General features: G+C 39.3%; 1 long non-coding RNA gene across 1 annotated transcript in view; it reads right to left on the reverse strand.

The window, feature by feature from the left end:
* LOC132229317 (uncharacterized) overlaps window positions 1-24,665 on the reverse strand; it is a 261,758-nt gene that overhangs the window by 140,199 nt on the left and 96,894 nt on the right. The window lies entirely within an intron of this gene.

Below are 24,665 nucleotides of genomic sequence, written 5' to 3' on the forward strand. Positions count from 1 at the left end.
TAAACTAATTACTAAAATTTTGTGGCACATCAAAAATATATATTTTTGCCAATCTGACAAAAAAATTGTTTCATTCCTACAAGACAGCTTTGTTACGCTGGCTGTTGTCATTTTTTATTTGGCAATCTAAGGGAAAAGAGGTCAGTACCCCTGACTAAATAGTCAGGTATTGCATGTTTTAAAAATCCTTGTGGCACACCAGTGTGCTTGCCGTGGAACACTGGTTGAAAATTGCTTCCCTGAACAAATGCTATTTTAATGGTTATCCTGGGCCATAGGGAAAACTTTGCACAGCATCTATCCTCATCCTATTTGTCCTAGAAACACATTTCATGTGCATTCCTGGTGCTTCTCTTTTGTGTAACTCCAAATTTTCTGAAGAAACAACTATTGATAGATAGATGGTAATTAGACAATCGTCTCTGTATAATTCATAAAAGTATTCAGACGTCAAAGTCAAGCTATGAATTTTTTCTTATAGTTATTATTTAAAATAGTATTCAACTTGTTTTTGAGAAAAGTTTATTTTCCTGAAAATAGTCAGTAGATAAATGTTCTTTTCATTTTCTCTGCTCTTGGTGTGTGATAGTGCCACCTGCTGGAATACTTGAAACAAATGTCAGTATCATGAGTAGATTATCAACATGTTGGGCAAAGTATAAAAATGCACTGTAAGGAGCTAGAAAATTAAATAATATTGAACATTATTTAAGGTATAGAAAGTTACTTCACCTATTTTAAAATTTATTTTTTAAGATTCACTTTTCAATTATATATATATATATTATTGATTTCAGAGAGAAAGGGAGAGGGAGAGAGAGATATTGAAATATCAATGATGAGAGAAGATCATCGATCAGCTGCCTCCTGCATGCCCCATACTGGGGATTGAGCCCACAACTGGACATGTGCCCTGACAGGGAATTGAACTCTGACCTCCTGGTTCATGGGTCAATACTCAACCACTGAGCCACGCCGGCAGGGCAAAATTCATTTTTAAATGCAATAAAATAGTCCATCTCAGACCTTTAGCGAACTTTCTTTTTGTAATGTAAAATGTTTTAAACTTTCTAATGAGGAGTTTACAACTTTAAGTACCAAAAATGTTCTTATTCAACTACTTTGTTTGCACTTTTTCTAAAATTTCTTTATACTTTTAAGCTTTCTCAAATGCAATATTCAGAATATAATATATCTGAATGAATTGATAGCAAACAGGCCTTCAATCAACTTTCCAATCTATTTTGCAAGTCAATTGATGAGTTATCATTATATGTTATAGTCAGAGTATTTCTCATACTGGTCTTTTTATTCACCTCCAGATTTCTTTTTCTAACTTCTTATACTCATGGAAACCACCTAAACAATTTTAAAATATTAAAACTGCTTTTAAAATAAAATTTTAAAACAGTCAGAATGGAAGTATGAGTGTCAGCTTATATAAAGGTGTGTAATTTAAAGCTAGCATGTTAACAGGGGAGAAGAGAAGACAGACGACTCTGCCTCAGAAAGTGTTTTTAATGAATGAATCCACCAAAAGTTTTAACATCATGTATGAACTCTCAGTAACTGAAACTACCTTCATTCACACCGTCCCTATAATATATTTTAGATAACTGCTCCTTTCCTGGGACAGAAAAGTAAGTAGAAGAGAAATGGCAAAGCAGATGTACCCTGAAGATGAAATTATGTAGTAGCTCAAGTTTATATCTATATAGTACTCCCTTCATATCAGCTTTCTGAGCATTTCTAGAATCCCCTCTGGCAACCACCCCCCATTTAGTATTGATGTCTTCATGCAATACTCTAGCTATGCAGTGGCTGTCATTAAAACATTGAACATTTGGGGTAATTTGCTATTCCCCTTAATGCAGTCATTAATACACCTTCCCTGGACCAAACACCATGGTACTACTCTTTGCCTCCCTGATGCTATGTGGCTTTTGATAGTATCTTTATTTTACTCTATTTTCAATTGTCTAATTTTAAGTGCTTTTGCCATAAGCAACTTCATTTTTTTAAAAAAATAGTCTAGGTAAAAAGAATGAATACATTTAATAAATAAATACTTGTTGTAGACTTTTTTGCCTTGAAGACTTTTTTTCTGAAAAAGTATCAGGAGAACTAGTGACTTTATAAATTCTTGGTATTGGCTCTGTAAGGTTGACCCTTTTTAAAACATTGCTTAAGCCAAAAAGAGTCATATGAATGTTAGCATTTTATCTAACTGGTATATTGGAGCCAGGTTATGGAGAAGATGCAAGTCCTTATGGGTCCCTGGAAGTCCACAATTTGTCTTTTGCTTTTTCTACTTAGAGTCAGAGCTGACCCTAAGAGAATTTAACAGTGAAGGTGCCAGGACACTCTCATCTTAGTTCCTATTAGCATCGCAGCCCATTTTGACCAAACAAAGAGAATTTCTAAAACTTTTGTGAGCTTGTTAATGTAAAATAAATCTAATGTGACTTTTATAACAAAAATATTTAATGCTTTACAATGCTTATATATTCTACCAAAACATAGCAAAGCCTTATGTTATCACCTATAATGTGGAAACACATTACTTGACCTGAATTGAAAAACTATGTGTTGATTCAAAGCATTAATTTCTTAAGGAGAAAATTCATTTTGTTGCCCTGTATTGCTTTATCATTATACTAGAAGGCAGTTGCATGAAGATTCGCGCAATAGGCCTTCCTTCCCCTGGCTGCCAGCACCGGTTTTCCTCCCGACACCCAGGACCCAGGCCTTTGGTCCGGCCACAGTGGAGAAGCCAAGCCTCTTCAGTCTTCAGTCTTCAGTCTTCAGTCTTCACTCCTCACTCTGGCCGGAGCCTTCAGTCTTCGCTCCACGCCTGTGTATGCAAATTAACCACCATCTTTGTTGGGTTAATTTGCATAGTTGCTCTGATTGGCTGGTGGGCATAGTGGAGTGATGTCAATTTGCATGTTTCTCTTTTATTAGTGTAGATTATGGTCAATGCTGGCCATCTGCTTGAGTGAGAATAGGAAAAATGACTAATTCATTTTGGTGCTAATTTGTTGAAAATTTGAGCTGGCATGTCATTGAGGAAGCTTTCTTTAATTTCCTTAGCCAACTTATCTCTTTATGTAAATTTGCTAAAAGTATCTTTTCTATCTCTAAAGAACTTTTTTAAGAGATAATTTCTGTCTGAATAAAAAACATCAACTTATTCCTTTACACTTAAAATTCTAAAACTGTACTTGGAGACTTCCTAGCCCATCTTTGACAACTCACAATGCAGACATTCTTAGTGAAGAAATCACTCTACAGGAGTAAATTGGATACCTTTTGAAGATGCATGGATTACTGAAAGCTAGGAAAATGAGATTTAGTAGTAATTGATATTAATTTAGTAAAAAGTGCCTGCTTATATGACAGAAGATTATTTACTGTAAGAAAATAACAAGTTTTCTGCTTGTGTTTTATTAATGCTCATTGTGATTCTCTCACTAGTGTTCACAGACTAATTCAAAGACAGAAAGTTGTGGCTGTGATTTACTTAAGTGCCAGTGTGCCTACTGTAGTAATGAATGTGAATATACATTAAGAGCCTTGCTGGTCAAATGCCCAAACTTGGGACCTTGGGAAGCATTTCCTGTCATGAAGCATTTCCTGTCAGGAAATACAGGGACTCAAGTGTTGGCCCATTCACCTACTTAAGCTTTTTTTTTTTTTTTAATTAAATCTTTATTGTTCAGATTATTACATTTGTTCCTTCCCCCCCCCCCATAACTCCCCTCCTCCCAGTTCCCGCCCCACCCTCCGCCCTCATTCCCCACCCACTGTCCTCATCCATAGGTGCACGATTTTTGTCCAGTCTCTTCCCACATCTCCCACACCCCTTTCCCCCCCAAGAATAGTCAGTCCATTCCCTTTCTATGTCCCTGATTCTATTATAATCAACAGTTCATTCTTTTCATCAGATTATTTATTCACTTGATTCTTAGATTCACTTGTTGATAGATGCATATTTGTTGTTCATAATTTGTATCTTTACCTTTTTCTTCCTCTTCCTCTTCTTAAAGGATACCTTTCAGCATTTCATATAATCCTGGTTTGGTGGTGATGAACTCCTTTAGCTTTTCCTTATCTGTGAAGCTCTTTATCTGACCTTCAATTCTGAATGATAGCTTTGCTGGATAAAGTAATCTTGGTTGTAGGTTCTTGGTATTCATCACTTTGAATATTTCTTGCCACTCCCTTCTGGCCTGCAAAGTTTCTGTTGAGAAATCAGCTGACAGTCGTATGGGTATTCCCTTGTAGGTAACTGAGTTTCTTTCTCTTGCTGTTTTTAAGATTCTCTCTTTATCTTTTGCTCTTGGCATTTTAATTATGATGTGTCTTGGTGTGGTCCTCTTTGGATTCCTTTTGTTTGGGGTTCTCCGAGCTTCTTGGACCTGTAAGTCCATTTCTTTCACCAGGTGGGGGAAGTTTTCTGTCATTATTTCTTCAAATAGGTTTTCAATATCTTGCTCTCTCTCATCTTCTGGCACCCCTATAATTCTGATGTTGGTACGCTTGAAGCTGTCCCAGAGGCTCCTTACACTATCCTCGCATTTTTGGATTCTTTTTTCATTTTGCTTTTCCGGTTGGATGTTTTTTGCTTCCTCGCATTTCAAATCATTGACTTGATTCTTGCGCTCCTCTGGTCTGCTGTCGGGCGTCTGTATAATATTCGTTATTTCAGTCTGTGTGTGCTTAATTTCTAGTTGGTTCCCCAATATAAGATCGAGGGTCTTATTAGTTTTCGTGTAGATCTCATTAAGTTTGGCAGCTTCTAAACAGTTCTTGAGAGACCTTAAAAGTGTGGTTCTGAACTCTATTTCTTCCATTGACAATTTTGTCCTGTTTCTTTGTCTCTGCATTTTGTTATGCTTCCTTGGTGCACCCCCTAGTGGTCTTTGTTCGCAGTCTTACAGATAAATCTTGATTGTTGTAGCTAATTCCAGGGAGGGTTTGACCTCCAGGCCAAGTGGCTATGAGAATCAGCTGTGTCAGCAGTGAGAGAACTTCTGTCCTCTAGGGAGGTGCTAATCTAGCCTTTGCCTGAGGCTATCCGGCAAATGCCTTTGCCTGAGGCTATCCGGCAAATGCCTCTGTGCAGGGCTTGGGCGGGGCGGGTCGCACAGGATCAACAGGGCCGGAGAGAGCAGTTATGGCGGCTCTCAGTCCTGTCCCAAGGGGCTCCGCCTCTCTGAGTCCCAGCACCCGCCGCAAAGCTCGGAGAGAAAGCTGCACTCGCTCTGACCGAAGCCAGACAGTCCCTCTTCTCCCGTTTGAGTCTGGGTCCCTAAAGGCTCGCCCGGATCTGGTGCTCAGAGTCTGCGACTCCCTCCCGATTGAAAACAACAACCACGCACTCCGCCGCCAGCCCGCTCCACGCACTCCGCACCTCAGAATTTGACTTCAGCACTGCGCCTCCTCTGAGTGTCCGTATGCGTTTCTCTTTCCTCCTAGTTGTAGGACTTCCACTCAGCCAGCGTTCCTGTGGTTCTGGGTGATGTCCCTTCCGTTTTTTGGTTTCACTTTTGAAGTAGTTGTTCAAAGCAGCAAACTCCGGCATTAACCTATGCCGCCATCTTGGTTCTCCACCTACTTAAGCTTAAATCAGTACTGGTATAATTTGCTATTCTGGACACAAACTTGTTATGTAAAGTTTTTTTGTTGCTGTTGTTAATCCTCACTCGAGAATATTTTTTAGTTGATTTTTAGAGAGAGTAGAAGAGAGAGGGAAAGACAGAGAGAAACATCGATGTGAGAGAAACACATTGATTGGTTGCCTCCTGCACAATCCCCAACCAGGGCTTGGGCCAGAGAAGAGCCTGAATCCAAGATACATGCCCTTGACTGGAATCGAACATGGGGCCCGTTGGTCTGCAAGCCAACACTCTATCCACTGAGCCAAATTGGCTAAGGTGATATGTAAAGTCTTAATATCTAATTATATTAGTTGCTACTGAGATTATAGGTAAAAAGTATTAAATAATTGAAAGGCCAAAAAAAGAAATGAATAAAATATAATCATCCTAACTTCTAATAAAAAAGAATCAAATTAAAAAGCAATAATCAGATAACATAGTTTTTCTTATCTATATACTGTTCCATGCTTCAAGGGTATGTTGGGAACTTCACACTCATAAATAGCTAGTAAGAGTATAAATTATAAAGGCCTTTATAGAACACTAGAGGCCTGGTGAACAAAAATTTGTGCACTCAGTGGGGGTGGGGGGGAGCCCTCAGCCCAGCTTGTGGCCTCTCCCAGTCCTAGAGCCCTCTGGGGATATCCACCTGATGGCTTAAACCCACTCCCTGGGGAATCACGCTTAAGCTGGAAGTCAGACATCCCTCTGGCAGCCCAGGAGCCCTCAGGGGATGTCCTACTGATGTGGAGGCAGGAGAGTCTCCTGCCATTGCTGCTGTGTTCGCAGCCATCAGCCTGGCTTGTAGCTGAGTAGAGCTCCCCCGGTGGGAGTACACTGACCACTAGGGGGCAGCTCCTGCATTGAGCATCTGCCCCCTGGTGGTCAGTGCACCATCTGTCGTTCCTGGTTGTTCTGCCATTAGGATCAATTTGCATATTAGCCTTTTATTATATAGGATGATTTGGCAATATGCATCTCAACTCTGAAAATGTTTCTATCTTTTGAACAACTTATTTTCATTTTTGTAACAACTCATTTTTATTAGTCTTGCCTAAGGAGGTAATCATAGATATTAGCAGATGGTTATAATCAAAGATTTCATTGGAACATTATGGATAATTAGTCAAATATTGGAATTTTTAAAAATACTTGACAAGTTAAAATTAGCAAATACATGATATACATAATAACATATATAGGTATTTCAAATGTATTTTTTAGACTTTTAAACATGGAAAATGCTCATGCTAGTAAATAAAGATGATATAAATATACACTGACTGAAATTATTAACTAAATTATATTTATTTGGCTAATTAAACATATATTGCTAAATGTTTTTAATTTGTTTCCTCACTTGGTCTTTCCTTTCTTACATGGACAAATGTCATTCTGGGCAAATAAATAGGCTATAATTAAAAAATAATTGTAGGTTTTAAATTAGACCTCAAATACTAATTCAATAAATTTTTTAAAAAATTTTGCCTTATTGCTTAAAGTATTACAAAGAGCATTACATATGTCTCCTTCCCCCACCCCCCCCCCCCCCGGACATTCCCCCGGCCTCCCCTACCCCCCAGTGTCTTATTCAATAAAATGTTACATATCTATCACAATCAGGTTAATAAAAGGAAGAAACACACCTCATTTTTATTATTATACACACACACACACACACACACACACACACACATATATATTTCACAAAACTCTCGCAAATCTGGATAATTGATTGGTGGTTTTTCTTTTGTTTCCATTAACCTTTACAAGGTAAAGATCATTGCCCTCCTCCATGCTTTGCATGTGTTCTTAGCCTCTCAGTCACACACTGTCCCATCTGGATGCCCCAAATTAAGTTCACCACCATCCAGTTCCAAAGTCCAAGTCAATATATTCCTGCTGTATTTCCACCTGCAGTTCAGTTGGGTATTATATCAATTTTACAACTTATGATTATGATGCATCATAACCATGTTTCTTCAACTGTCCCAGAGATGCATGATATAGAGCTCTTTGTCTCAGTTTACCAAATTTACACCTGCTACCCAGTACAATTTTTAATAGTACCACTTTTCTTCTAAAGACTGTACATATTTGGATGACAAATTATATGGTCAACACAAATCATAAGAGAAGAGGACTATTTTAATAAAGGAATAACCAGTGGTTATCATCAAAGCCTTGTCAGTGGTCATAATTACCAGGGGATATGAAAGCTGTGTTCTATATCATGTTAGCAGCTTTAAATAGCCTTCATGTAGAACTAGTCCTATTTTAATAAAGGAATAACCAGTGGTTATCATCAAAGCCTTGTCAGTGGTCATAATTACCAGGGGATATGAAAGCTGTGTTCTATATCATGTTAGCTGCTTTAAATAGCCTTCATGTAGAACTAGTCCTGTTATTGGCTTAGTGCCAGAAATTAAATTACTTATTGCAGTACGATCATTCTATTTTTTAACATTATTAAGATAACTTTTTGAACCTTAATTTTCTTCTGTTACTAAGACTGACATCTTTTGTAGTCATTACCAAAAATGGATTGTGTGTTTTAATAAATTGTGTATATTAAGTTCATTATATCTACTTTGGTTACTTCTACTTTTTATTGTGCCTTGTATATTTGTACTTTCATAAAACATGATAATTTAATCTTCATTTTCGTAAGAGCCCTGATTTATTTGTAGCCAAAGGGGTTAAGTTTGACTTTTTTAAATTTCCCATGAAATTATTCATTTCATTTTCAAATATAATCTTTTATATTTTAATATTAAATATTAATTGAAGAAGGTGTAAATGTTCTTTCTCAAGTTATGGTTTCAATTAATGAGATAATCATTGCATTGCAAACACCTTTTAAAAATCAAGAGACATGCTTATGCCAGGATCTAGCTCCTCCAAATGCGGTGGGTGATGCCAGGGAGTAGGTGGAAACAGACATCATTCTTACTTATCTCAAAGGTGTAATTAAGAGGGAGAATTGTAAAAAAAAAAAAAACCTTCCTATATAATAAAAGGCTAATATGCAAATTGTCCCCTTGACCGGGAGTTCAACCAGGAATTCGACCAGGGGGAAGGGCTGGCCCGCCAACTGCCTATGGCCCCTTCCCCTGGCCAGCCCCACCCCCCAATTGGCCCTGGTCGGGGTGGGCCAGCAGGACCCCACCAGAGCACAAATTCATGCACCAGGCCTCTAGTTAGTTTATAAAACTGAATATTAATGGTAATTTAAAATACTGCTTATTTCATAAATATGGGGAAATAAGATCATGTCAGTAAAAACTGCAACACACACACAAAGGAAGAAAATGTAGTAAAAAACCATTATTCTGGGGGGCAAGTACATATAAAGAGATTTTAAAAGAATTATATGATAGTGATATTCTTTTTAGGTTTTTAAAAAATTCATTCAACGATGTTCAGCTCCCCTCCACATCCCAGATTATTTATGCCTTTATTTATTTGGATAAAGTTAGACTTGGATCTTTTAAAAGAGCCAATATTAAAAAACAGCAGTGCAATTAGGATATTGCCCTAATAGCCATGAAGACGAGTGGGAAAGCAGTCCCAATTGCTGACTGTATTTCCTTCCGCAGCCTCAGCTTTTCTAATTTGTCCTTTCATCCAATTCAATTACTAACCATGCTTCAGGGCTGCATTCCAGTCTCAAGCTCTCCACAGTTTTCGTGACTTCAACTTCAGCAATATCTCTCTTTTCCTCAAATCTCCTTTACATAAATTTTAGAATTTAGGGCAAAATACTTTTTAATAATATTGTAAAAACTATCTATCCTATCTGATAATAGACAAACATGGTAATTGACTGTACCTTCACTATACCTCCCATTGGCTAATCAGAGTGATATGCAAATTAACCACCAACAAAGATGGCGACTAACTTGCATACTATAGGCACTGCAGGACAGCGCCATCTTGCCTGCCCCGCCGCCATCCAGGCTTGCTATCTGTGACCCGGGGCAGCGGGCATCCCGTGTGAGATCCGACCCAGGGCTGGCGGGTGGCACCGCGGCGATCCGCCACCCACCCTGCCTCCATCCGGCCCTCCTATGGGGGACCCGGAGGCAGCTGGGGGCTCAGGCAAGGCGATTGGCATTGCTTTCCTTCTCCTGAGTTCAGCCCGCCTGCCAGGAGCCAGCCAGCAGAGGGCCAGGAAGGCAGGACTCGACACCCATGGCCCGTGCTTCATGAATCACAAGTTTTCGCAGAGGAGGCGGCTGTGGGAGACGGGGGAGCAGGCAGAGCGCAGCTCAGGCTTGACTGAGGGCACCGGTGTGGAGGAGATCTCCCTGGCAGCAGGGGGAGCCGCCACCCGCCAAGCCACCACCCACCCCAGCTGAGCGGCCCCAAGAAAGGAGCTGAAGAAGTATGGCTGAGGAGGAGGTGCCTAAGAAGTCCCTGGCCACTGGTGGAGGGAGCTGGGAACTTTGTGCCAGGGCGGGGCTGGTGGCAGAGGGGAGCTGGGACTCTGGCCACCTTCACTGCCGCCCTCCCAGCTGGCTCCAGGCGCTTGGTGTGCTGGCTACTGCTGCTGCTTTGGCTGCTGGAAGCTCCGCTGCTGCTTGGGGTCCAGGCACAGGCAGTGGGCCAAGGGCCCGGGCCAGATCAGCTGGCCCCGCCACCGCCACCTCAGCAGCAACAGAGCAGGCAGCAATACAACAGTGAGCGGGGCATCTCCATCCCGGACCATGGGGGTGGGCAGGGGCTCAGGCCAGGCGATAGGCTTCGCTTGCCTTTGCCTGAGCCCTGCTGGACACGGGGCCCACTCCCGTGTGCAACCCGGGGGTGGGCGGGGGCTCAGGTGAGGCGATTGGCATCGCTTGCCTTTGCCTGAGCCCCTGCCTGCCTGCCAGGGACACAGGGCCCTCTGAAAGAAAGAGAGAGAGAGAGAGAGAGAGAGAGAGAGAGAGAGAGAGAGAGAGAGACAGAATTTGGCACCCTGTATCCCTCCCTGATTGACCACTGTGATTCTAAGCCAGCGAGGGCTGCCTTCGGGCAGCAGCTCCAGGTCCCTCACACCCACCCCAGGCCTGAGAGCACAGTGCTGGGCAGGGGCACCCAGGGGTTCGGGAATGCAGTGTGAGGGGCCAGCACAACATGGGGGGGGGCTCTGTTTACACCGCCAAGTTCCCCACCTCTGCCCTGGCCCACGCATCCCTCCTCCTTCCCCTCAGAGGCCCAGCTCCTGCCTACATGCTTGCTGGGCAGGCCCAACTGCACCGGGGAGTGAGCCATGGCGATTGGGATGGCCACTTTCTGAGATGGGATGGCCGGACCACGGCGATTCATGAGGGTGATGAGGCCCTTGGGGCATGCGCAGCTCTCGGGCAGTGGGGGTGGCCAGCCAAGCCGAGTCTGGCTACAGTGGGGCCAGTGGGAGCCCGAGGCCACCCCAACCCCCACAGGTCCTGGGTGGACAGTGGCTCAGTGGAGAGTGGTGTCTCAATGCATGGTGCCCAGGGGCAGCTGTGAGCTGCTGCAACCCCGCCCCATGCTTCAGGGAGGGGGAGAAGGCTCACAGCCACCAGCACCTTAGGCTGCACCGCCTGTGCCTCAGCCTGCCAGGTTGGCAGGGTCCAGAGCAGGTGAGCTGCTCCCTTCCCCCAGTGGTAGAACAGGGAGGAGAGCACTGGGTGCAGGGAGGGGACCTCAGCTGGGATCCTCCTGGTGTGGGGAAGGAGCCCAGCCTGGGCCCAGTGGGGAGCTTAGGAAGTCTGGCTAAGCAGGCACCGGTTCATACCAACTCTTACTCTGCCATCTTCCTCCAGCTCTTCAAGCTAGCCCCCCTGCCCCACCTGTCCGGGGCAACGGGCTCTGGGTGACCTCCCTGAGCTCAGACTGTGGACCCAGAGACCTCAAGGAAGAGTGCCCGGCCGGGCCCAGGCAGGGGCAGATGCAGAACTACCAGGGCAGAGTTGCTTCGGTGTCTCAGTGAAGTTTGCAATTGACCCAAGGAGGAAACCCGAGAGGGGAAAGGCCGGGATGCATGAATTGCCAGCACTTTAGCCACTTGAAAACAGCCCCATTTGGAATGTGAGGCGGTTATATGTTCAGCTGAGAAGTGAGAGGGCTGAACTCCACCATCGCTCCTGTCAGTCCGAGGCCCAAGCGTCCACCACGACAAGGAAATAACGGAGGGAGGGGCCCGGAGGAAGGGAGGACAATTGAAGAAAACCATGTCTAGACTTTCCCCAGCCCTCTCCTTCTTTCTGGTGCCTACAAGAGCCCCAGGCCCGGCCACAGTTCTGTCTCCACCTTTTAGTCCCCTATTCTCCAACCACAGAGGAAAGAAATAAGGAAGAAGTCTGTGCTGCCTTCAGAAAGTATCTATATACCTGATCGGCCAGTTGCCTTCCACAGAGGGAGGCCAGACTGCGGCTTAGGCCCACTCCCCACAGGGACATCAGTAGGACATCCTGTGAGGGCTCCCAGACTGTTAGAGGAGGCAGGCTGGGATGAGGGATGCCCCCGAGTGCACAAATTTTTGTGCACTGGGCCTTTAGTATATATATATATAAAAGACTAAGTGACCGTTACGACAGGAATGGCCAGTTGATCAGTCACTGTGGCGCACACTGAACACCAGGGGGCAGACACTCAACACAGGAGCTGCCCCATGATAGTCAGTGTGCTTCCACAGTCGGAGCGCCACTCAGCCAGAAACCCGACTCATGGCTGGCGAGTGCAGCTGCGACAGCGGGAGCCTCTCCCACCTCTGCGGCAGTGCTACTGAGCAGCAGCTGCAGCGGCAGGCACAGCAGGGCTGGGATGAGCTGCAGTGTGGCACCTTGGCCCCAGCTTGGGCTCCTCCCTGGCCACCTACCACTTCGGCACTGCTACATTCCCTGAGGGATCCTCGATTGTGAGAGGGCACAGACCAGGCTGAGGGACCCCGCCTATGCATGAATCCGTGCACCGAGCCTCTGTAGATAATATTATTGTAATAACTATGTTCTAGAAATACTAGGGGGACCATTTTGTAAAGCACATGATTGCCTAACCACTATGCTGTACATCTGAAACTAATACAGAATATTAAATGTAAACTGTAAGTTAAAAAAATAATAATAAGTAAATAAAGTGAAAACAACAACAGAACACAGTCTGAGTTCTAGCCTCCAATTCCTGACCTCCCTTTTACGTAATTAGTGAGTAATCTGGTTTTGTATTAAATCTTGATTATTTTCTGCCAATATCCTTATTTTCTTTTTTGATCAAATCTCAATATTTCTTTGGGTAGCTACACCTCTGTTGAGTATAATATTATATATTTATAAAATATGTGACCACTAAACAGAAGATTCTGACTATTATTAAGACCAACATTCCCTTTCCATACAAAAAACCAGATGTGGTACAGATTCATCAATGTATTCATCTCTGTTTAATTTTATTCTCAGGAGATTCCTTCCTTCCTTCCTTCCTTCCTTCCTTCCTTCCTTCCTTCCTTCCTTCCTTCCTTCCTTCCTTCCTTCCTTCCTTCCTTCCTTCTTTCCTTCCCTCTCCCTCTCTCTCATTCTCCTTCTCTCTCTCTCTCTCTCTCTCTCTCTCTCTCTCTCTCTCTTTTTTCTGACTTCCTGCCTTCCTTCCCCTTTCCTTTTCTTTTAGTGAGTGTATACACATGCACACACACACACACACACACACACACACACTTCATTTTATGTGGTATTTCTTTTTGCGGCAGAAAGTGCCTTGATTACAAGAGTGGCAATTTTCCAGAACTGAAAGTATTACATTAGTGTACTTACGGTGAATTTGATGTATAGGTCTTTATCATATGCATATATGTAGCCAAATATGTATGTCTTTTCCTAATAGAATCATTTTATTTTTCTTTAAAAATCAATTTTCAGCCCTAACCAGTTTGGCTCAGTGGATAGAGCGTCCGCCTGTGGACTGAAGGGTCCCAGGTTCAATTCTGGTCAAGGGCATGTACATTGGTTGCGGGCACATCCCCAGTTGGGGGTGTGCAGGAAGCAGCTGATCAATGTTTCTCTCTCATCGATGTTTCTAACTCTCTATCCCTCTCCCTTCCACTCTGTAAAAAATCAATAAAATATATTTTAAAAAATCAATTTCCATCATAAGATTAGATAATCACCTATAAATCCTACTTGCAAGATTGCATTTTTTAAACAAATACTTTAATCCATGTGTACTTATTTGATATATGCTTGGAAGTAAAGCTCTTATTCCAAAATGTTTTTCAAAAGCAAGCCAGTGTCACAGGACCATTATTAAATAACACTTTCATTTCCTACTGTTTCTTAAAGACACCTTCATCAAAAATTAAATTCTCACATTTATACTTGTATAAATTATTTTGAAATTATTAATAGAATTTGAAATGTTATTGGAAATATAAAATACTAAAAACAACTTTGTTAGAAAACAATTCAATTATTATGTTTTTAGGTTAAAATTATTATGTCTTTAGGTTAAAATCTTGCCTTCTCTGTCTTTGGTTTCAAAATGTCACAAGTGACCTTTTACAGGTGCTGGGAATTGATTTGAATATGCTGATGAAATCACTTGGCTTGCAAGATGTTTGATAAAAAAATGAAACCTTAAACCACCAACTGTGTTTGAACAGATGATGTTTTTCTGCCTAATGCACCAATATTCATTAAACAGAAGTATGTGTCCAAAGTTCAGGTTTGAATAAAAAAGAAATGGATTTTCTGGGTGCTTACATGTTAATCTTGATTAGGTCATCGTTTCTCAATACCATTATGATTTGTACTTTGCTCTTCAATATAAAAGAAGCAATTAAAACATTCTAAAGCCCCCATGAACTCAAAAGAACTTTTGTTCTCATTACTAATAATTTTTTAACTGGAATTCTGTAGTTAGCTTTACAAACTTGCGTAATAGACTAATTCTAGGAACTTGTTCCACTCCTATTTTCATCCTTCTTATTTCTTCAAATTTTCTCTAAAGATTATGGATATCAATTAAAAGTAGAAGAGATACTAAGCAGATACTAAGATATTAATTTAAGAAGACAAAATTCTTTGTAGTACTGGTATTTTACATTGTGCTTACTATCTCTATCATAATGAACTGATTCATATTATGTGGTATATATGTAAATGTCACTTAGGAAACATGATCAGCATGCCTTGTCATATATACCCTGTGTGCCTGCCCCTTCCTACCATTACACTATATTCTGAATGGTTCTTCTAAACACAAGGTCTATTATTAATCTCCTCCAGTCCCTCCCTCTCTCTTCCCCCAACTCCCTCTTCTTTTACATCCCTACCTCTTTTCTCCCACTCAATCTACTTGACTTCTTAAAAATATGTAGAGTTACAGTAAGACAAGTAAGAAAGATGCTTATTTCACTGTGTATGAATAATCAATATGTATTATTATTAAAGGGGAATGTATTTTATAAAATAATTATTTTTTTATATTTTGTAAATATTGTCAATATTTTAATCCTTCATCATTCATGACTTCTGAGTCACTAATTCACTTTTTCATTAGAAATATGATTACATTCAGTCTAATATATAATGTACCTTTATTTTATAGAGGGACGTAATTAAGTGATTTTAGTTAGATTCAATTATATGTTTCATTAAATGACTCTATAAAAACTTTTTAATTTTTATTTATTCATAATATCCCAAGAACATCAATGTCACTGGTTTTATTTATTTATTGTCATAAACATTTCCAGGTCAGTTCACTGTTTTACTCTGATTATATATGATCCTTTAAAATTCAGAATTTAACTAATCTAATTTGAAAAATTTTATCAGAATACTTTGTCTATACTTACATGTTTTCTGAGAACCATGGGAAGAAGAGCTTTATTCTCTAAGAGAGTTCTTTTTTTCAAGGTTCAACAGAATGGTTTTTATTTTCAGAATTAATCTATACAAGACAGAAATTCTCTCTTAGGGAGAAAAATTCTAATTTTACTTACCCTTTATTGAGCGCTTCAATTTTTCTTAATTAAACTTGTAGACTCCTGTCAAAAAGAATGTAATTACCTTTGTTTTTATTAAGAGAACTAAGATTTAGACAGTTAATTATTTATAAATGTATACACACATACCACATATATGGCTCACTACTGTTGTTCAGGTCATGAGGAAGTATTCTATAAATTGTCTTAATCTGTTCTTTCTAAGCTTTCCTGCCGAGACACATTCTGGTTGCTTCATAACGACACTTAAGAAACCTGAGTTTACTTCCACAGACTTGTTCAATTAATATACTGAAGAGTGCTAGTACTTGATAAAAATATGTGAAGAGATTTATATCACAAAATTTCTGTGATATTAACACTACAAGAAATATACAATAAGTATTTTTATTTTTTTTAAAGATTTATATATTTTTTAATATATATTTTATTGATTTTTTACAGAGAGGAAGGGAGAGAGATAGAGAGTTAGAAACATCGATGAGAGAGAAACATCGATCAGCTGCCTCCCGCACATCCCCCACTGGGGATGTGCCCGCAACCCAGGTTCATGCCCTTGACCGGAATCAAACCCGGGACCCCTCAGTCCGCAGGCCGACGCTCTATCCACTGAGCCAAACCGGTTTCGGCAAAATAAGTATTTTTAAAGAAATGTAAATCAATTTGTTCAATAATCCACCTATCTAACATTCTGCATGATAAGTAGAAAAGATGAAAGCAGCATGGTAGTATACTTTAAACATGGTAGTATAAGGAAAATAAGCAGCAGAAGACATAAATGGTACTGATAACATTTTTGGACAGGTAGTCTTAAAGAATGTGGTATGAATCTGTCTTCTAAAAGACTTGTCATTCTTCACAATGTTTTGCTTCCCTACACTTTTGTGGGTTTTTTTAACCAAACATTGGGAATACACAGAAATGATTGAATTTTTTTTCAACATATTTCGGCCCTCCTCAAAAACAGCACAAAACACGGAGGCACTCCCAAATAATCAAATGTAGCCTTTGATCTCTATTAGAGGAAATGAAACACTTTTCTTTCCCCTACTTTGCACCCCTGTCTACATTGCCTCCCTTCTACAACCCCTACATTAGATTATCCTGGGTCATGAACTAAGCCATGGCCAGATGATTATAATTAAATAATCTCACTGCTGTAACTGAGGAAAGCATTCTGCTTCTTTCATCTTCAGAGATGCTTAGATGAAAAAGGAGTCAGGCTCTTTCAGCACAATACCAATTAAGTTGCTGTGTTCTGTATTCATTTCTTGTTACACCATATGATATCCTTGTGTTACCCAGTATGACTACTAAGAGTCTAATCATGTTTTTTTATATCATGAGTATAGTGAATAAAAATATATGTTCTCTAATTCAGGTTCCAATAGCGAACATCTTTTGTGAAAGATTTATGCACTCCAGCATGTACCTGTGCGCAGCATGTGTTAATGCTGTCCAATAAAACTGGAAGCAAAGAGGTTTTCCAGCTAGATTAATTCAGACACAGCAGTTCCTTGTTTAGACAAGACTGACTCTATTTACATGAGTGAGGGAAGTGATAAATTTACCCATGAACTCTAGTACAACAGGGATATGCTCTTATGGGCGAGCATCGTTCCTAAGTCAGTGTCTCACCTTGACGTTTAGGTCCCTTAAGTGATAAGTTTACCCTTCAGACAGCATTAAGGGAGCATTCATCTTCAGCAGGCTTGCGAGCCATTGTCATTATCTCTTCCTTGGGCAATAAAGAACCTTGGTTTCTGGATAGGAAAAGATTTAAGCAAGAACAAACGGAATAATCTGCATATTATCGCCGCTTTCATTATCAATAAAGAGCCACACATGGCATGCAAGACTGACGTGTGCTTTAAATAATGTCTGCTTCCAACGTGACTGAGTTACTTTTCAGTCCATATGGCTCTATAATCTTTTTCTTAAAAAACTGCTTTGAGTAAAATTTATCATCTTTTCAAAAGTTATGAGTTGTGGGAATACTACATTTTATTGCCACTTAGGCTAACTGAATAAATTAATTTAGATTCATTTTCATATCTTGATGGTAATGCCCCCTCTTAATTCCTCTCTCTCTCTCTCTCTCTCTCTCTCTCTCTCTCTCTCTCTCTCTCTCATACATATATATGTTAGAGAGAGAGACAGACAGAGAGAGAGAGAGCACTAACCACATATTCTAATTAGTTTTAATGTGATTTGAATAGCAAGTTGGTGAAGAATAAATTATTAACAGAAATTGAACACATTGTTGAATAGAGTTAAATTATTTAGCAGTGTTAGTTCATTGCCATACAAGAAATAATATTGCTATTATTTATGTAATGTACCGGGTGCTAATACAGCCTTATATAGAGATCCAGATCAAGAGAATACTGTCGTGTTTTAAAGAATTACCTTTTCCTCCCATTTTATTTCTCAGAAGCCATGTGACATATGGAACTAGAACTAAATAAATCTCAGTATCAACGTACCTTTTCCTAATACTATATAAGGCAGTATTATGTAACCTGCTCAGGCTTAAACAACTTATATTCTCATATAAGCTCCACTACTTACTATATAGCTCTTGGTAAGCCTGTCACCTCTCTATGACTCAGTTTCCTAGTCTGTACAATGGTACCTGCCTCACTGCATTAATGAGATGATAAATTGAAATAATGTTCATAAAGCACATTGATTTAATAGTCATAAATATTCATTATTATAAAAATTCACTTAATAAGTGCTAACATTTATTAAAAATTTATTACTTGCCAGGTATTTTCTAAATGAAACAAGAATCAGTATTATCTTCATTTTACAGATAAGATAAACTGAGACACTAAAAGGTAAAGTTTACTTGCCAATCAGTACATAGCTATTAAGGTGTAAAGCTTGGGTTCAAGCCCAATTCGGCTCCAGAAACTAGCACATACTGAACCATTATGCTGTAATTTTCATCTGAAGCAAAATGTAGAAAAACTAGAAAGCACAGACATGAAAAAGAAAAAAAATATCAATTCTATACTTGGAGATAAATAGGTTTGAATATTATTTTTAATAGCATTTTTCTGGGCTTATATATTGTCTTAAAATGTAATTATTCTGATAAAACTCAAACAGTGTATTTTTTAAATTATCCTTTGCTTACTTGGCGAGGAGGTACAGAGAATGATCCAGACTAATAAATATTCCTGAACAAGAATTCTACTATATTTTCTTTCATTACCTTAAATTGAAGTAGATTTTTCTTTTATTTATCTGATAGTTTTCAGATTGTGCTACCAATTTTACTCGTATTTAAGCAATTATAAATAACACCTAGAAATATAATTAATGTGGCAGCTTAAAATCTTGAGGAATTTTTAAGGTTCAAAAATAACAAAAAGCAAAACAAGCCAGCAAATAAAAAAACACTGGATGAGAGAGAATAAAACTTAAAATCATTAAGATATGCACAAAATAAAACATCAATGTATTTAGTTTATATATAAAATATATAGATCAAAATCCAACTACATTTAAAATACAAGCAGCAAATTAGAAAATATTTAATCATAAAATTATAAAAACAATAAATATTAATATACTTAATATATTTAAAAAACACAAATTGATAATAAAAACTGAAGGGTGTTAAATAAAAGGACAAAATATGCTATCTGTTAATTAATGAAATGATAAATACAAATAAATAATATATATATGAAATGTAGCATATTAGCATTGAAAATCGAAATTGAATTAATAAATGCTACTGTCTTATCAGACTAATAAAGCCTTAACATTTAGATTTCATTACTGACATTGAGAATGAAAAAAAAGTGTCAGTTTTACTCTACTGGTGCTATTGTAAAACGGTAGAACAGCATCAATTACATTTTAAAGAAGTCTTTCCAGATAATTTCTCAACACCTACACATGCCTGAATGCTTCCACTGCAAGCCCATTCATTTACAAGTGTGGGCACAGGAACCATGTTGCAATACATCAATAGTCATAGCTAGTGAATAGCCATAGCCAATCAGAATGTTTCTCTCATAGTGTAGATTGAGAAGCAGCAAGTAATCTCTTTACCTGGCTAAACGCTTAAGGTGTGATCTGGAAATCTGTGAGGTAACATAAATGAAAAATCAGCTAGGCTGTTTTGTAGAAAGTGTGAAAAATGAGAGACATGGAAAAAGAGTAAGAGAGTCAGAGAGATGTGGCAAATGGCTTTCCATTTTTTCTTCAGTCTCTGCCTATGGCCGGACCTTCTTTTCTGTGAGTTCCAAGAAACCCCCTTATCTCCTAAAAATACACCACTGTTTTTTACTCAACTTGTTTCTGATATTTGAAGTCAAATCGTAATAGAACAAATTATTTGAAAAAGCAATTTGGAAGACAAGCCACAGACTGAGAAAAAAAATATGTGCAGAAGACATAACTGATAATAGATTGTTATCCAAAATATACAAATAACTCTTAGAACTCAATAATAAGAAAACTAGCTACCCACGTTAAAAATGGGCAAATAATATGAACAGACCCCTCACTCAAGAAAATATACAGATTCCAAAAAAACAAAACAAAACAAAACAAAACAAAACAAAACAAAACAAAACAAAACATGAAGGATGTTAGGCATATACCATGTACCATCAGGGACCTGCAAATGTTGATGAGACGCGGAGCAATAGGAGCTCTCATTCATTGCTGGCGGGAATACACGTGGCACAGCCACTTTGGAAGACAGTTTGGCAGTTTCTTACAAAGCTAAACATACTCGTACCACACGATCCAACAATTGAACACCTTGGTAATTGCCCAAAGAACTTAAAAATGTATGAAAAATCTGCACACAGATGTTTATAGCAACCTTATTCATAATCAATTACCCAAACCTGAATGAAAGCAACAAGATGTCTTTTGGTAGGTGGATGGATAAATAAACTGTGGTACATCCAGACAGTGGAATATTATTCAGCACTATAAAGAAATGAGCTACGAACCCATGACATAACACAGAAGTAGCTGAAATTACTAAGTGGAAAAAAATCTGAAAAGGCTATATATAGTGTACATTTCTAAGTATATAACATTCTGAAAAAGGCAAAACTATGGAAACAGTTTAAAAGATCATCAGTGGCAGGGATTAGGGAGGAAAAAAAGAATGAATAGATGAAATAGTGAGAATTTTTAGGGCAGTAAAACTATTGATATTACAATGGTTACAGTCATTATATATTTGTTAAAACCCATAGAATGTACAAAGGCAAGCTCTGATGTAAACTGTGGACTTTGGGCGGTAATGATGTGCAAATGCAGATTTATCCATTGTAACGAACGTGTCACTCTGGAGGGGAATGTTGACAGTAGGGAGGACTATGCATGTGTGGGGACAATGAGTACATGGGCACTCTGTGTACTTTCTGCTCAATTTTAATGTGAACCTAGAACTACTCTAAAAATATCTTTTTTCTTTTTAAATAAAAAAAATAATTTGGGAATGGTTTCAAGAGCTTTAAAAATCTCATAAAACAGCCCTCACTGGTTAGGCTCAGTGGATAGAGCAACAGCCTGTGGATGGAAGGGTCCAGGGTTCCATTCCAGTAAAGGGCACATGCCTGGGTTGGGGGCTAGATCCCCAGTAGGGGGTGTGCAGGAGGCAGCTGATCAATGATTCTCTCTCATCATTGATGTTTCTGACTCTCTCTCTCCCTGCCTCTCTGAAATCAATAAAAATATATTTTAAAAAAAAATCTCATAGGACAAAATCAATAATCCTCATTCAAAGAATCTATCCTAAGAAGGGATATTCAAAATAATCTAAAATAGCTATCTGGTAAAAACATATTGTGTAAAAAAAACATTCTGGACAAAAAAGGTTAATTGTGTTGTTATTTATAAAAGTGAAAAGCAGAAAAAAATACAAAGGCACAACAATAAAGAAATGGTTAAAATGTAATAGATCTATAAAATTCAATGTTATGGTCTGACCGGTGTAGCTCAGTGGTTGAGCGTTGACCTATGAACCAGGAGGTCACAATTTGATTCCCAGTCAGGGCATATGCCTGGGTTGCCAGCTCAATCCCCAGTGTTGGGCGTGCAGGAGGCAGCTGATCAATGATTCTTTCTCATCATTGATGTTTCTATCTCTCCCTTTCCCTTCCTCTCTAAAAATCAATAAAAACATATTTTTAAAAATTCAATGTTATGTAAAATTATGTGTTTAAAAAGCTGATTTAAAACTGATAATTTATTAGGTTGTAGTATTAAGTGAGAAAGCAATAATGGGAACATATATTTCCTGACTTTACATAATTTTAACTGTAACATTCTGTTTGCATTTTACAGCACAAATGATTAAAAAACTAAAGCTGTTATTAAGGAAATTATGTGTATGAATTCAATTTTAGAATTTTAGGTAGCATGGCAATTCACTGGGTAGGTTTTTTTTGTCCAAGGAAGTTTTATAGTACTCTTCATTATCTACCATTTGGTTGGTATACTTTATGAACATATTCCAATGATTCTAAGTAATGTCAAAATTATTAGGGGAGATTTCAAGTGTGATTCTCTCTATGTATCATTTATTTAATTTTAAAAATATTCAATGCCCAATGAACTTATTTTTATTTAGTTTTATTAACAAATTATTTTTATAAACATACTGAAAAACTATTTTTTTTGTATATGTAAAGTCTGAAAATTATAGGAATTCTGCAAAAGTAAGGTAATTATTTTTTATTACCATAATCTTCTCTCATTAGAGAAGACTAATAAAGTTTTAAAAAATGAAAAAATATAAAATAAATTAAAAAATATTTTGAGGCAATAGCTAGTGATTTGGGCAACCTTATCTTTTTTCCTACAATATATCAACTGGTTATTAACAAAATATTTGAGTTTCAGGTTTTTTGAAAGTGCATTCTCAATATTAACATTAAATGATCACAAAGCTACTACCTATTCCAAGTTATCTTGAAACAATACATAATATAAAATTTCAAAAAAGTATAATGAAACATGGCCCTTAATAATAATGTCTATGCCCTTATATGTATGCCTGTCAGGTAACTTCTGTTTGCTATTTAACTCCTAGTATACATTTTTAAAGTACTGCATTTATTCATTTATATATTGAAATCAGAATCATTGTAAAATCTTGATGCTGATATTTATCTTTGAGTCAAGTGTTTGTGGCATATTGTGTGTTCTTATTCTAGTATTCGAGGCCTTGATCCCTCACCACCCTGGCTTCGTCTGGAAGGACATTCAAATGGCCGATCGGTCGATTTGCACATTATGCTTTTATTATTATAGATGACGTCAATATATTCAATGTACAAAGTTTGCACCCAGTGTTACTGTGGTTACTACAGGCTCTGGAGCAGAAAGCCTAATATCAGAGGTTCAGGCACAGTTCAAGTGTAGTGAGTATGGTGTGGTATGTAACACATAGAGGTGTTGTGAGATTTGCATGGCATACTGTAGAAAATGCCTAGAATCTCATTGGCATCTAGTAAGAGTTTACTAGATATTCATTTTAATGAGTAAATTGAAATCAAGGGAGAGCTACTACTGTTCATGTTCATTGTCTCTACAGATTGCTACCATTTTATTCAATATATTCCATGAATCCTATCTAACAAAGAGGGGATATGCAAATTGACCATCATGTCATCACAAATATGGTGATGCCCACAGCGGAGACCGAGTTCCTGTAACAAGCCTTAATGAGCAATCAGCAGGGATCTGAGGCTGGGTGGCACGGGGCTGGGGCAGGAGACCTAAGACTGTGGCCCCTGCCCAGTGGGGCTTAATAGGGGACATCAGGCTGTGCCCCCTGCCCAGGTGCCAGGTCGAAGTTACCTCAGGCCATGCCCCCTACCCCGGTGCCAGACTGGGGGACCTCAGACTGCACCCCCTGCCCAGCAGGGCTTGATGGGGCAACTCAGGCCACACCCCCTGCCATGGCATTGGGCCAGGGGACCTGAGGCCACGCCCCATGCCCAGCAGGGCTTGAAGGGGCACCTCAGGCTGTGCCCCCACCCCAGTGCTAGGGGACCTGAGGCTGTGCCTCCACCCAGCTCTGGGCCGGGGGACCTAAGGCTGCATCCCCTACCAGGCTGGTTTGATGGGGGACCTCAGGCTGTGCCCCCCCCCCCCGCCTGGTGGGGCTTGACAGGGGATCTCAGGCCACATCCCCCACCTGGCAGGGCTTGACAGGGACCTCAAGGTGTGCCCTCCGCCCTGGCCCAGACTGGGGGACCTCAGGCCATTCCCCCCACTCTGGAGCTGGGCTAGGGGACAACAGGCTGTGCCCCCAGCCCAGTGGGGCTTGACAGGGGACCTCAGGCTGCACTGCCCACCCTGGCACCAGGCTGAGGCTGCGCACCCCTGGCCCAACAGGGCTTGACAAGGGTGGGGCCGGCCGGGTCTGGATCTCTCCCAATGGAGGTGGGCCGGCTGGGTCTGGGTCTTGTGCAATTTTGAGGCACTGCGGTGGACAGGGATTTGCCTCTGGGTCCTGTGGCATGCCCCAGACTCTGACAGGAGGAAGATTTTCATATACATTTTACTAATTTTCTTTCATCTCTGACACTTCTATTATAGAGAAAGGGCAAATAGCAATATTAAAATATTTCCACTAATTAATTCCCTTTCAGTGTGCATGAATTTCATACACCAGGCTCTAATAATATTATAAAAATGAAATTGGTTTCCACAGATTTTTCAAAGGTGCATCATTTAGTATGAATCAGTAGTTATATATTAATTCTCATATTTAGTCATCTATGCTTCTTTCAATTTAAACTTAAATATTCATAATTTCTTATAATTGTATAGTATATTCTCTTGTTTTTTGTAAGTTTAATGCAAAGTTATCAAAAAAGGAAAACTTATAATATACATTTGTCACGTACATATGTGTTAGTAACAAAAAGACACCTATTTTTCAATTTATTGAACATTATTTCTTTGAGGGACACTTTTATTTAAGTTTATTTCTTTCTAAAAGGTCCGTATTACTGAAGCTGTCAGAAAAGTTTCAGATTTCT

This window comes from Myotis daubentonii, chromosome 3 (genome assembly GCF_963259705.1).
Source record: "Myotis daubentonii chromosome 3, mMyoDau2.1, whole genome shotgun sequence".
Classification (NCBI taxonomy): domain Eukaryota; kingdom Metazoa; phylum Chordata; class Mammalia; order Chiroptera; family Vespertilionidae; genus Myotis; species Myotis daubentonii.